At 41.8% G+C, this 15035-nt stretch overlaps 1 long non-coding RNA gene across 1 annotated transcript; it reads left to right on the forward strand.

Annotated features, from left to right (window-relative positions):
* The first annotated feature begins 720 nt into the window (after nt 1–720).
* On the forward strand, nt 721–13523 carry LOC104005989 (uncharacterized). Its single transcript, XR_679499.4, has 3 exons — nt 721–1070; nt 1938–2045; nt 10277–13523. It is a non-coding gene; the product is annotated as an uncharacterized LOC104005989 (long non-coding RNA).
* Nucleotides 13524–15035: the final 1512 nt, after the last annotated feature.

Below are 15035 nucleotides of genomic sequence, written 5' to 3' on the forward strand. Positions count from 1 at the left end.
AGTCACACCTCCAGGAATAAAATTAGGAAAAGTAGAAATTGGAGGGAGGTCTCTAGAAATGATGTAGTATTATCTGAATACCTCAAATCTAATCCAGGTCATCTGGGTAGAAATTCTGGGAGGGATTTATTTAAATATAAATAAAAATTTGTATACCTAAATAAAGATTGTATTCTACATTTGAGGAAACAGTTTTTTTGTTTGTTTGTTTTGTTTTGTGTTTTAAGAGTAAGAGGTGGTTGGCATGCATGTATGAAAGGAAGGAATTCAAAGTGTCTAGAATTGGCACTGTCTCTGGAGAGCATGCATTTGCTATTGGGTGCCAGCCATTAAGATGATCTCATTCATTTCTACTCTGATTCTGTGATTGTTAAGTAACTTTTGGATCACATTTGGCTTCACATTTGGATTTGCCCATAGGAAGAAAAAGTGCTGAGTAGTAAATATAGGAAGCTGTCTACTTGGTAGTTATATCTCTCCCCATGAATGATTTTTATGCATAAAACCCTAAGAGCTTGGCGAATTTTGAAACCACCCAGGATTCAGATCTATTCTTTTTGTACTGATAGTCACCTCTTACCTTGCAAGACTGAAGGCTGGACCGCACACTATGGTCAACAAATTGAAGTGTTGCTGTGGGGGTCCAGTCAGGGTGACCAGCTTACCTAACATCTAATTTTATTGGCCATATTTTAAATATAAGTTGTCTTGATTACAACTTAAATTGTAGAGAACGAGTAGACTACTAGTAAACTAGGAAAAGAAAGTTTTTCTTGTAGAAAACTAGGAAAAGACAAAGAAGTCTATTGACAACAGGGAATAGGTTGGAGATGAGGACCTGACCCAAGATGGACAAATTAGAACCCTTCCTTGGGATTTTTGAAGGTAATTGGTATCCCTCTCACCTACATTGTAAGCAGGTGTCTGGAGTCGGTAATAACCAGATCCTCTGTCATGTGTATCAAGCCAATCTGCCAAGAAAAAAAAAATCCACTAATCCACAGAGCGAAGCACAGATGAGGATGGACAACGAACACCCTGCCTGCGGTCCACATATTCCTGAGGGCCAGGTATGCTTGTTTCTACCGTCATTTGATTATGTGAAACAAATTCACAACTAATAAAAGTCCTATTTTTAATAGGAAATATGCATTATTATGGTAATGGGTGGAAACTAACACAGGAAGGGATTGTGAGGAATTGTGCAGTGTGGATAGGCATCTAGTGAATGTCAACATTTACCAGCATCATTTACCCCTTTATAAGCAAACTGAACATTGGCTTGACACACCAGTACTGGCGTGCATCAAAACATCAATAGAAGTCTGATATTCTTCAAGCCAGGTGGATTGTTCTTTTCATATTGGTGCCTCAGTTGCTCTAGAGAGGCCATGGATTGGATGGGGACAAGTCTTTTAAAACAAGAACTGTCTTGGTAGAAAGATTTGATTCAGGAATGATTTCTATGGAGTTTAACCATATGCCTCAAAAGTTGGAATTAGACTGTTCATTTTTTAAGATAATAAATAAATAATAAAAGAAAAGAAGATATGCCTATTTCTTGAAAGAAAAGTGAATAAAAATACTCATCAGTGATTATTTTAGATAATGAATACTAAATTGACAATTGTACATTTTTATATTTAAGTGAAATGATTGTGATTAAATGAATCCCTTTTTCTGTGACAAGAATAAGAGACGATGATTGAAAGGTGAGATTCAAATAATCATTACAAAAAGACTGAGTGATAGCTATGATTCTTGATTGGACACAAATTTAAATTTCTACTCTTTTAAGTTATTAGAAATGCACTTTGATGTGGCAAATATGTTGAACAAATTATAATGGTGGTTAAACAATTTTTCATTAAAGCATTTCAACAGAGAAGGGAGAAGGAGATGTACTTTATTTATATATTCACATTTTCTGTTTTTAGGCAACTGTACAGGGATTCTTACCATCTTGTTGGTGCCCATGTAGATGTGCTTAGGATAGGAAGCCCAGTGGGCATGCGCCCCAGTCTCTGGGAGCCAATGTGCTAATTGTAAGTATAAAACATGCTTCTTATATACACAATACATATAAAAAATACAACAGGAGTAGTTGGTTAAGTAGAAATGAGGACAAAGTGGTAGAAAATGATGTGCATTTATGTATTGGTGCGAAAGTAATTGTGTTTTTTTGCCATTACTTTCAATGGAAAAAAACCGCAATAACTTTTGCACCAACCTAATAGAAGGGTGGCTGAGATGGGGTAAGCTAACCAATGAAGCACTCTGGAGAAAATGGCCTTGAACCACATATGGGGAGAAGACAGGAACAAGTCGTAAGCAGCTTAATTTTTAAGATCAGTCATAAGAAAATATATATTCAGACATTCATAGGTATATTCCGTTTTCTTAATTTACAGAAAACATTAGCTCTTTGATTAATGAATGGTAGAGGAACTAATTTAAATGAAATCTAAAGCAAAGGCAGACGTATTTCATTTCTTAGACTAAATGTGAAATATATTAATATAAAACAGGAAGAATCGGTGAAGAAGTTTATTTTTACAGGCGTAAGGATGAAGAGGTGAAGCCTGGGGTCTTTGAATTTCAGCTTTGCATTTCAGCTTTGTTATTTTCTAGCTTATGACCATGAGCAAATTGCTCAACCCCTCTGTGCCGTTTTTCTTGTGAAATTGTAACAATAACAGACCTTGCCATAGGGTTTTAGGGACGGTTGATTGAGACCACTTTTTCATTCAACAAATATGTTTTGGGCTCCTATTATGTGCCAGGCGTTGTACTAGGAATGGGAGAGGAAGCAGTTGAGCAGAACAGACAAAGCCCTTTCCCTAAAGGTGCTTCCATTCTACTGGAATTGCTAGTCAGAGAAGAAATGCACAACTAAAATATCAGATAGAGATAAGTACTCTGTAGAAGATTAAGTGGAGTGATATGATAAAGGGTGACTGGATAGCAACTTACAGGTTAGCGTAGGCCTTTCTCACCTCCGAACGTCACATTGAAATCAGCCATGAGAAAATAAGGAGGGGCAGCCCTGGCAGGGAGAAGAGCTGATGCTGAGGTCCTGGGGCAGGAATCAGCTTAATGTATTTGAAGAACATAAATAAGGTCATTGCAGCTGAGGTTAATGGGCAAGAGGCAGAGTGGTAGTGGATGAAATTAGATCATGTAGGGCTTTGAAAACAAGGATAAGGAAGTGTGTTTTGTACTAAGTGCAATGCAAAGCCCCTAAAAAATTTTAAAGTGGGGAGTGGCATGACTTCATAACAGATGTAAGGAGCTCATTGCCAGTCTTGGCACAAGAGAAACACCCAAGTGTATGTTAGCTGTTGCCATTTCATTTAATCCTCACACCAGCCCTATGTAATGGTTACTATGAAAGGAAATTATCCCAAACCTGAGCTGGAGCAGAACTTTGTAGGCTAATAGGATTTTCAGCCTCTTTGGGAAGGATCTAGCATTCCTGATAAAGCACTGTAGTATTTTTCTGATAGTTTTTTTTTTTTTTTTTTGAGATGGAGTCTCGCGCTGTCACCTGGGCTGGAGCACAGTGGCGCGAGCTCAGCTCACTGCAACCTCTGCCTCCCAGGTTCAAGCGATTCTCCTGCCTCAGCCTCCCGAGTAGCTGGGATTACAGGCGCCCACCACCATGCCCAGCTAATTTTTTGTATTTTTAGTAGAGAAGGGGTTTTGCTATGTTGGCCAGGCTGGTCTCGAACTCCTGACCTCATGATTCGCCCACCTTGGCCTCCCAAAGTTGTAGGATTACGGGCTTGAGCCACCATGCCTGGCCTTTCTGATAGATTTTAATGAGATTTAGAGTCCTTCTGGGCAGCTAGATTGGCACCACTCTGCTGTTATTTTTTAGATGTGTTCAGTAACCTTTAATCAGACATTTAAGGGAACAACACTCTTTAAGCCTTATGCTGTCCTAATAATCTTTAAACCAGATATTCCTCTTTTCAAACGCCAGTTGAATAATATTTATTAAGTCATTTTTTCCTCCCAAAAGTAAATTTTTGAACTAGTTTTTTTTTGAAGTCTCTTCCCTTCCACCAAGTTTGAAATAAAACGTTTGTCAATGTTCCATTGAATTTATCTGAGAAACTGCTTTGACAGTATTATTAATATCACTATTTTACAGACAAGAAAACCATAGCCTGTGCATTTAAGCACTCCATCGTACTTTCCCCCAGGAAGAACAAATTAACCCAGCATTCTAGGAAGCAACAAAGCAAATTTGAACCCGAGAGGCCTCAGTCTCCAGTAAAAAAAAAAGAAGCACTCATTTCTTTTACTGGAATCCCATTATTATCTGTTTTATTTCATATTGATTTGTAGAGACTGGTAGTCTGTGATTCATTGGGGCCTTCTTTTTGCCCCCAAGATGTATGTGTGCAGTTCATTCTCACTCTGCTTTCTAACTTTTAAAAGTTCTAATTTGCTCTTTCAGTAACTGAACCCAATCTTGACTTGGGTGAAACTTTTCTCCAGTTTATCAAGAGCCATTTAATCTATTTTTATGGTCTAGAGTGCCACTTCCTTGGATCTTCAGCCCATCAAGTCTGGAGCTTTAATTCATTAGTGTATATGGCTTATGGCAATCAACTCAACCAGATTGTGTGGGTCTGCTGAGCTGAAGTAAATTACTCATTGGTTCTTGTGAGAAGAACCTTGAATGAGATCACTGAGGGATGCTAAAACAATCTGGATGCTTTTGGACTGGAGGATGGGGGATCCCTTTTCTAACTAACAAGCATTATATTCTTAGAATGAAATCAATTCCATGGTGTACTGGAGTCAGTTCAATCAACTCCTGTTACATTTTCAGGAAATTTGTGAAATAGTTCATGACAACTTTGTAGCTTTAAAATGGCCATGGTGGCTGTATTTATGCCACAAAAACTGGCAAATGCCACAGATCAGGGCTTTCTTTCCCCATAGAGTCTGTTTTTAAACACTTAGCAATGTTACCCAAACAAAACTAGGGTTAATTTTCCTGGCAAGCAACCAACAACTCTCCACGAGAACACAGGTTTCGATCCATAGGAGTGTTATTACTCATCACAAGTAAGGAGAGCACTGGGAGTGTTCTCCAAAGCAGTGTCTCCCTGAGGAAAAGTGACAGGAGAGTTTTATGGGGCGATGGAGGGGGAGAGAGTGCGTCATCTCATGCAGGGAAGGGGTCCCAGTGGCGCAGATGCAGTGAGTCATCATGCCAGCACATAGGTCCTCTGCTTTATAGCTCCTTCTGGGCGGGAGATATTAGCATGGTAATGAGGAAAGTTCACTTGGGTTCATCTGTAAGTTGCTAGGGTCTGTCAGAAACTGGTTTCAACTGACTAGGGGACTGCATTCCACACAGGGCCTGAAACAAACAGGCTGTTAAGAGAGGGAGCTGTAAAGCAGGTGCTTTGGTAAAGCCGGTTGAGTTCCTATAGTCTCTGGAGACCTTCTCAATCTGCTTATAGCAGTACACCAGTGCAAGTGCCTTGCAGGTTCTCCTTGTTTTTTTCCTAGTTATAGGACAAGGAGAAGATAGGGAAAGAGGGGAGGCTGCCAATAGGCTTTTTTTTTTTTTTTTTTTGGCTTCTTGCCTGCATTTTTACTGCCATCAGAAACTGCCAGAAGTTCTGTAGTCAAATCGACCCCACACTCCTAGTAACAAATGAGGTTTGCTATCATTTTTCCCCCTAGGGTTGAATACCAGCTCCATAACTACTTGCTTTGGGACTTGGGCTGATCAGTTTACTTACATCTCTAGGGCTCAGTTTCATCATCATTACAATAAGAATAATACCACCAACCTCATTGTGTGTAGATGTATCTGTGTGTGGGCTGCGGGGTGGGGGGTGTTGGGGATGGGATGGGGTGGTAAATGATATGTTTCCCGTTAAAGTCTTTGCTGAAGACTTGGTGCATTGGCTGTCCATAAATAATAGCTCTAATTATATTATTCAGTAAGTTCTCACACATGCTCAGAGGTAATAAAAGAAAAACTTCATCCAAATTAAATTTAAAGGAGTTTAATTGAGCAATGAACAACTTGCGAATCGGGCAGCCTTCCCAGCCAGAGTAGGCTCGGAGACTCCAGCACAGCCACGTGGTGGAAAAAGATTTATGGACAGAAAAAGGAAATTGATGCCCAGAAAATGGAAGTGAGGTGCAGAAAACAGAAGTGAGTTACAGAATTGGTTTGGCTACAGCTTGGTGTTTGCTTTATTTGAACATGGTTTGAACAGTTGTACATTTGCTTGACCAAAACTCGTGACTGGCACAAGCGTAGGTTATGGTCGTCTACACCTCCACTTGTTATAGTTCATGATGTACAGAGAAATCCTTAGGCTGAACTTAAAATATGTAAGGAGGCAGCTTTATGCTAAACTTGATTTAACAGAGGGCACTTGTAAACGACTATTTCATAAAGGCCTTTCTGGTAATGTCTGATGCCTCTGAACCAGTCTGATCTGCAGCATTTTCCCACTGAGGTCTCTCTCTCTCTCAATATCTCGCTCTCTCTCTGCCTGTGCTCTATGTGGGCTGGGAGCCCCATTACAGGTGTGGTTCCAGTACATTCCAAGTCACACCGGGCACATACTTTCTCCATTCCTTTCAGTGCCTGCCTTCCAGTGATGCCCCAAGTGTATTGAGCTTGACAACTTTTTCAGCTATAAATAAGTGGTGGTGGGGGGAAGGGGTGGGTGTGAGAAGAGACTTTTCTTGAAATATGTTGATTTAGGCTGGATGGCTTTTCATTGACATGCAGAAGTAGTATTTTGTGTCTGTATGCAAGATTCCCCCTTTATTTACTGCAAGGATGTTTTTTTCAGTTCTAGGAGAAAGCTGAGGTTGGAGAAGGTGTGCTTTTCTCCTCCCTTTTGTCTGTCAGTTTCTCTCCTCATTCTCCAGAATCCCCAAGAGACCATGTTAGAGTTAAATCAGTATGTGGTCAGCAATCAGACAGACCTGAATATGACATGTGATTCTGCTACTTATCAGCTGAATGACCTTGTGATGGTCATTCATTTGAATGTCTAATCTTTAGCTTCCTGATCTACAAAATGCATCTCTCTTTTTTTCTCTTTCTCTCTCTCTCTCTTTATCTGTCTTGGGTTAGCTCTGTACTTCACAACCTGGCTACACATTATATTTACTTGGGGAGCTTTTCAAAAATAGTTAATTCCTGGGCTCTGCTCCAAAAGACTGATTCAATTGGACTAGGTTTCAGCACAAACATCCATCTATTTTAGAAACTCTCTGTGAAATACTATGTGTAGTCAGTGTTAAGAACTGCTGAGCTTCTCTTATTAAGCCTCTCTGGACCCCATCTGGCCCCCATGCTCATTACCTGGATGTCCCTGGACCACAACAGCTTATGTAAATACAAAATACAAAACAATTCACTGCTAACCACTGCTAACAGTCACTTTGTAACTCCAACCCTCCACCTGCTCGGATTGGCAGGCAGTGCAGTCATCTCTAACTTCTTGTCTTCAGGAGCCCTTTCATGGAATGCCCAAGAACCCCTGTTGGTGCTCTGCAGATGAGAAAAATAGCTACTGAGATCCTTGTTCCCTTGCTGAAGCTGGAAGGCCTCGTGGTCTGGAGAAATGCCAGCTTTTGCAGTGGTTCATCTGAGAACAGTGGATGCTGGTCTTTCTCTGGGTAATCCTTGGTCGAGAATACTCTCCCCAATTGGCCTGGGTTGCCAGGGAAGAGAGTATTCATCTGAGAAACGGCTTTGACAGTATCATTAATATCATCATTTTACAGACAAGGAAACAGAAGCTTAGAAATGGTAAGTTGATCAATGTCATAAGAGGTAACCTGACCTGACCATAAGACCTGACCATAAGAGGTCAGGTCTTCCACTTCACCTAAGTGAAGCCAGGCTTCCTAAGGCACAGCTCAGCACCTGCGGAGCCACATTGCAATGAGTTACAGCACCATCCACTTACTGCCTAGAACCAGCATTTTGTTCCAGAAACATAGGTCTGGGTTGCCCAGACCACACTCCCTCTTCCTCTTGGTGATTTTCTTTCATTTCTTCCCACCACCTGGCCCCAGGTGGGTCCACTCTTGTCCATCAGATGTGTTCTAATAAATAGTTAAATACTAAACTCTCTTCTTCCGGAAGCGTCCTTGGTTCCTTCTACATATATGTGTAGATTCATATATGTAAAAAAAGTATGAAAAAGGATCTTTCATCAATTTACTTATCAGCTTCTTCTAAACCCATGCTGTTTCCAAGCTGCATATCCAATAGTAAAAAGTCCCTATTCCAAAACCAGTGGGTAGGAATGAAATTACTTTACCCAGGTGTAACTCAAAGGGATCACTGAGTGATTATTTCCAGAACAATGGGACGACTCCAAAGGTAAGTTCAAGTTTTCACCATGAACATATAAAACACCCAGGTTTTCTTAGTTTCAACCAGTTTTAGGATTCATTCTCTGCTAGTCAACTCATTATATGTAAATGCCATTGATATGAATGTTGATCTCCCAGGGTTGCTGAGAATAATACATGAGATAAGATGTAGATAGATCAATTTGCAATATTTTATTACCGACACTGTTGCTAATTGGTTAAGCTAATCAGCATCTCATTAGAATTGCCCCTGTGGGCAGTGAACGTCCCTCCTCCTGCTCCTCCTGCCCCCTTCTTGTAGCCAGTGTAGTGGCCCTGACCTCTGGTCAATACAATCCAGTGGATTCCAGGTTCTCACCACATCACCACTAAGATTATGGTCACAGTAACCAAGGTGATGGGGCCTCTGCATTGAAATGCAGGGCTGTGGGATCAGTGGTACTTGCTCTCTTGCTGTCTCCTGCTTTGGTTATGAGAGAAATTCAAGAAAGCGGCTCTTGCTCAGGTAGACTTCGGGTTGGTTCCTGAGCTTTGGTTTTCCTCTGGATTGGCCTAAAGGTCTTCAGGGGTTGAGGAGAATACTGGAGAAGGTCTGTATTCATCCATGTTCTCCAACAGAGTAAAGCCAAAACACTAAGTACTGGAGTTATTCTGTACTTGGCTTCCCTAACGGAAGTGTAGTACTGTCTCTTGATTTTCATGGAGCTCCTTGCCTCTGCCCTCAGTTAGGAATCTGGAAGGGAAGAGGGTTGTACTTAGCATTTCTAAATAGACAATAGTTCTCCTGATTGAAAGACTAAAACACTTCCAACCTGGAGTTTTACTGACCATTGATTTTTTTTTTTTTTTTTTTTTTTTTGGAGACAGGGCATCACTGTGTCACCCATGCTGGAGTGCACTGGTGGTGCCATCTTGGCTCACTACAACCTCTGCTTCCCAGGCTCAAGCTATCCTCCTAACTTAGCCTCCTAAGTTGCTGGGACTATAGGCATGTGTCACCACACCCAGCTAATTTTTGTATTTTTCATACAGACAGGGTTTTGCCAAGTTGCCCAGGCTGGATCATTGACATTTTAAGAAATGTGTGCATGTCTCTAAAAGGGGAGGTCAGTTTGGGATCCTCCCTCATGGATATTGTGGGTTTGATTACCTAAGGAAACTGGCTTATCTCTCTTATGGGTGGTCGCATAATATTCAAGAGGTGGTACTGACTAGGCTCACTCAATCATTGACTGGGTGAAGCAGGAAGGAAGAGGGGAGCTATCCAGGTAGACAGGTTTCCTCCGGAGCAAGAGTTGGCTGACCTCAGCCAACAGGTCAAATCTCACCTGCTGTCAGCATTTATTACCTTTTTATTTTGAAATGATTTAAGACGCAGCTGCCACTTGTGTTATAAATAAAGTTTTATTGGAATATTACAACTCTTACTTGTTTACATATTGTCCATGGCTGCTTTCATGCTACAATGACAGAATTGAATAATTGCAATAAGAACTTATTTGTACCCTCTGGCTCTTTATGAAAAAGGTTTCCTGATTCCTGTTCCAGAGTCAAAGATGCTTCTCAATCAAAAATACTCCCCCAAATTGCCGTATATTTCATAATCCCCCTCACTGTGACCCAAAGGCCACAAAACCCTTGTAGAACCAGAGAACACAGGGTTGGAAGGGGATATTAGTGGTCATTCAGTGCAATTCCTCATATGAGGCCAGAATCTCCCAGTGGTGCCCCTTCAAGCAATCCCCTAGTGGTGGAGGCACATCATTGTGTGTAGTGGTCAACTCAGCTTTTTGGGGGAAGTTCTGGCTGTTGGAAAATGATTTCTTATTTTGAACTAGGCTGTGGTGGATGAGAAAAACTATTAAAGTGTTATTATTTATGACCCCCTCTCCAGCCTTTGAAGGAGGAAGACTTCATCACCAGCAGAATGGGCTGCACTGCTTTTGTTGTGTGGATCAGCACGATGGATGGGGAGGAGACCTGAAGATGCTTCAATGGCAAATTTGCTCTACATGGAGATGCTGGATGTCCCTAGACATAAAGACCCCACAAAGATGCTAGAGGGGCATGGCTGGACAGCGGTGGGTGAGGGAGGAGCTGCAGGTGAGAAAGGAGTCAAGGTGTAGAATTTGTATCAAATTATTCTTCAAAGCTTCTCAGGTAGGATTTGGACATTTGGGTGCATTTCTAGATGCTTCAGCCAGTTGAAGAAAACTGGGGAAAAAAGGTGTCCACATGATGCAGGTGCATTTGGGTTCTGTCTGTCAGCTTGATGCTCCCATGCATTGGTCTTCTATTCTCAGTCCAAACAACTTTCAGCCCGAGTAGCACCCTAGCAATTAATTGTCCAAATTCTACCTCATTGCCTTTCTACCTAGCCACAGATTTCCTCTCCTCTCAGCTCAAATGTTTCTTCAAACCAGTAGGTGTGGAGGGAGAGAGGTGGAGGAAGATTATGTGCCATCTTTTTGGCCCATGTTGAAGATTTTCCAGGGTACAGGGTAGTGCCGTGATCTCTAGATGTGCATTAAGGACTTTGGCTTTCAGATCCATTGTGCAGTAACTTTCTGTGCAACCTCTTGTCATCATTTCTCTTCTTCATGCTTTAATTTACTTTTCTGTAAAACAAGAGCTGGAGCTGGAACAGAGTTTCAAATTTTTTTTTTTTTTTGAGACAGAGTCTTGCTCTTTTGCCAGGCTGGAGTACAGTGGCACAATCTCAGCTCCCTGCAACTTCTGCCTCCTGGATTCAAGTGATTCTCCTGCCTCAGCCTCCCGAGTAGCTGGGACTACAGGCACATGCCACCACACCCGGCTAATTTTTTGTATTTTTAGTAGGGACAGGGTTTCGCCATGTTGGTCAGGCTGGTCTCGAACTCCTGACCTCAGGCGATCTGCCCACCTTGGCCTCCTAAAGTGCAGGGATTACAGGTGTGAGCCACTGTGCCTAGCCTCAAATGCTTCTTCTTGAGCCTTGAGCCAAGTGACCTCTGGGGTCTTGAGCAAGGTGGTCAACAATGTAGATGCTAAGAGGCCAGATTTCCCAGCCGCTCTGGCCTGCTTTCTTCAGAGCAGTTATCTATTAGACAGATTGGGGTCCATTAAAACCCCAAAGTATTTCCACTGCTAAAAAACAAGCCTAGAATCCAATGGACTATCAGTCTTTCTCAAGGTGTGGCACAGGTCCCACTAGGGAGATACAAGCTTATATGTGATACATGGATGAACATTTTAAGTTTTCATAGTTATATTTATTTTAAAGTCTATTAGGAAAAAAATATAATCATCACATCAAATATGTGATTTCATTGATATTATTGATTAAGATGAGGCTACATTTAATTGAATAAGTGAGCTTACTTGAAGGAAGAGAATAAGTAAGTAATAGTACAGGTGGTATAGGATTATGGCCAACATGATTGACATTTGGGAAAATGGGCAAAGTGACCTCCACAGGCACTCCTGGCTCTGACATTCTAGCATTCCTCCTCCTCCCCATCTTTTCTCTTGTTTCCTCTCTGTGGTCATGTCCTCCTCAGCAGAGAGGGCATTACAATGTGTACTTTCAGATTCAAAACAGTGGCCTTGACATGCATGAGGTCTGCGCTCGGTGTGTCCCCTTGGCCCTCCCTACAAGAGCTTTACTTTGGTCAGGGGGAAGCTCTGTTTTCCCACCTTCAGTTTCTGATGAGGCACATGAAACCCACAGGAAGCAAACCAAAGTGAAAGCAAGAAAAACAAGGCTCGGCAGAGAGCGGCTATCTGCACTTCACTTGGAATTAGAGAAGATGCTTTTGGCTCCATTAGCAGAATCCCTAATGTGCTTGTATTTGAAAAGCCAGTCTGCAGAATTAGCAGCCAGTGAATTGTTAGTCTTGCAGGCTGTTGATTCTGTCTTGCTCTTTTTTAACCATCAGAACTCACTTATTTTTATTTACTTTTTGGCATGAAATAATTTCCTATATCCTCTTTTTAACTCACTTCTAATAGGATAACACATCTATTTTTCTCATTCTGAATTCTGGATGATTTTATTGTTGAGGGAAGACAGTAGATATTGCATATCTACTTTCTTTTTTCTGTTTTGTGTGTGTGTGTGTGTGTGTGTGTTTACAGTTTTATTTAAACACAAAACATGCACATGAGCTGCTTACTCATTTTCTTCACTGCACAGCCTGGCATTGGGGTTGGTGACTCTGATGGCCAGCTGGGTGGCCCTTTCCATGATGGCTTTGCGGTTCAATTAAATGTAGCCTCATCTTAATCAATAATATCAATGAAATCACATATTTGATGTGATGGTTATATATTTTTTCCTAATAGACTTTAAAATAAATATAACTATGAAAACTTAAAATGTTCATGCATGTATCACATATAAGCTCGTATCTCCCTAGTGGGACCTGCATCACACCTTGGGAAAGACTGATAGTTCATTGGATTCTAGGCTTGTTTTTTATCAGTGGAAATACTTTAGAATTTTAATGGACCCGAATCTGTCCAATAGATAACTGCTCCAAAGAAAGCTGGCCAGGGTGGTTGGAGGAAACATTGTGAGCAATCTCAGCACAGTAAGATTTGTTGCACATCAGCAGCACTTCCTGCTCCTTGACCTTGTGGACCAGGAACTTCTGGAAGCCACTGGGCAGCATATACTTTGTTTTTTTGTTGCTCCCATAGGCAATGTTGGGCATCAAGATCTAGAGCTTGAACCTTCTATGAACCCTGTTGTCAATACCTCTGGGTTTCTGCCAGTCACGCTTAATTTTGATATATCAGTCTGACCGGTGCCCGATGAATTTCTTGGTTGTCTTTTTGACTATTTTGGGCTTCACAAGGGGTATGAAGGTGGCCATGATGCTGAGGAGGAGATGGCTGCCGCCTCCATAGGCAGTGCCAAGGAAGAGAGAACATATCTACTTTCTTAATGTTGGACTTGCACTGGGTGTCCACAGTTGATGAAGTGTGGCATGCCATGGTGGACAGACCTTGGGCATCTGGGGCAGGCAAACCTGGATTTAAACTTGGCTTAACCGTCTGTCATCTGTGGACAGGCATTTCTTATTTAAATAAGCTTGATTTTTTTATTTCTTAACAAGAATTATGCTTTTCTTCCCCCCACAGAATTTTTTTTTTTTTTTTTTTTTGAGATGGAGTCTCTCTCTGTTGCCCAGGCTGGAGGGCAGTGCTGCGATCTCGGCTCACTACAAGCTCCACCTCCCGGGTTCATGCCATTCTCCTGCCTCAGCCTCCTGAGTAGCTGGGACTACAGGCGCCCGCCACCATGCCTGGCTAATTTTTTTTGTATTTTTAGTAGAGATGGGGTTTCACTGTATTAGCCAGGATGGTCTCGATCTCCTGACCTTGTGATCTGCCTGCCTGGGCCTCCCAAAGTGCTGGGATTACAGGCATGAGCCCCCACAGAATTTTTTGTGTGTGGATTTAAGAGACGACGTGTAAAAAAATCTCTAGCTTCAGTGTGTTGAGTTTAGATGTGAAATAAATATCAGCTCTTTTTTCATTTCTCACAAGCTTGACAAGTGCTTGTACCAGATACTACAGCCAACGCAAAGATGAATATGACATAGGCCAGGATGGCAAATAAGTTTTCTTTCATGCCCAGCTCTCATGAAGTGGTGCAGCCTCAGGGAGTACTGTGTTGAGATGGATTTTAAGGGTCAGCAGGGAAGAGTGACATAGTAGATTAGCCATATCCTTCAAGGCTCAGGAGGGGGCATTGAGGAACACAAATGTCACAAATTTGCCATCACTGACACAGCTTTGTTTTGGGAAGTCGGAGCTAATGGAGTCTGAAATTTGTCTAGAAGAAACAAATAGCTATTGAAAATAAGGAGAGTGGTAGACACTTTTACACGTGTTATGTCTACACATGTTATGTCTTGAATGCACTCAACAAACTAGAGAGGGATGAATTACTCTTTGCAGGACAGTGCTCCAGGTGGCCTTGGACCAACCCAGATTTTACTCCTTTTCCACTTGTAGTTCTCGAGAATAACTGTAGAATGTGCCAGGAATGTAGCATCTGAGATAAAGAGGGAGATGGCTGGAACAGCCTGAGTTCTGTTCCAGTCCTGCCCCGACCTCCTAAAGAAAAAGGGTGTCCTCTGCATGTTCTCACTCATAAGTGGGAGTTGGAATTGAACAATGAGAACATGGACACAGGGAGGAGAACATCACACACCGGGGCCTGTCGGGGGTGGGAGACTAGGGGAGGGATAGCATTAGGAGAAATACCTAATGTAAATGATGGGTTGATTGGTACAGCAAACCACCATGGCACGTGTATACCTATGTTACAAACCTGCATGTTCTGCACATGTACCCCAGAACTTAAAAGTATAAAAAAAAAGAGAAAGAAACAGGGTGTCCTTCAGTGCTTTAGCCCAGCATGTCATGTGACCATAGGGAATACAACCCAGGGTGGGCTGCTTTCTCTGGTTCGTTAGCTGCGGTGCAACTAGAGCACAGGCAGACGAAGCATCATCTGCCTTAGGAAGCTTTTCTGAGCCTTGGGGGCCCACTTACAATGAATCCCAGGCTTCTGTTATCCTTGCTTCCTATCTATAAGTAATAAATCGGCTTCATTTAACTTGTGTGTGAATGTGTTCTGTCTCACTGCACCCAGACAAGTT

Source organism: Pan troglodytes, chromosome 3 (genome assembly GCF_028858775.2).
Source record: "Pan troglodytes isolate AG18354 chromosome 3, NHGRI_mPanTro3-v2.0_pri, whole genome shotgun sequence".
Lineage (NCBI taxonomy): Eukaryota > Metazoa > Chordata > Mammalia > Primates > Hominidae > Pan > Pan troglodytes.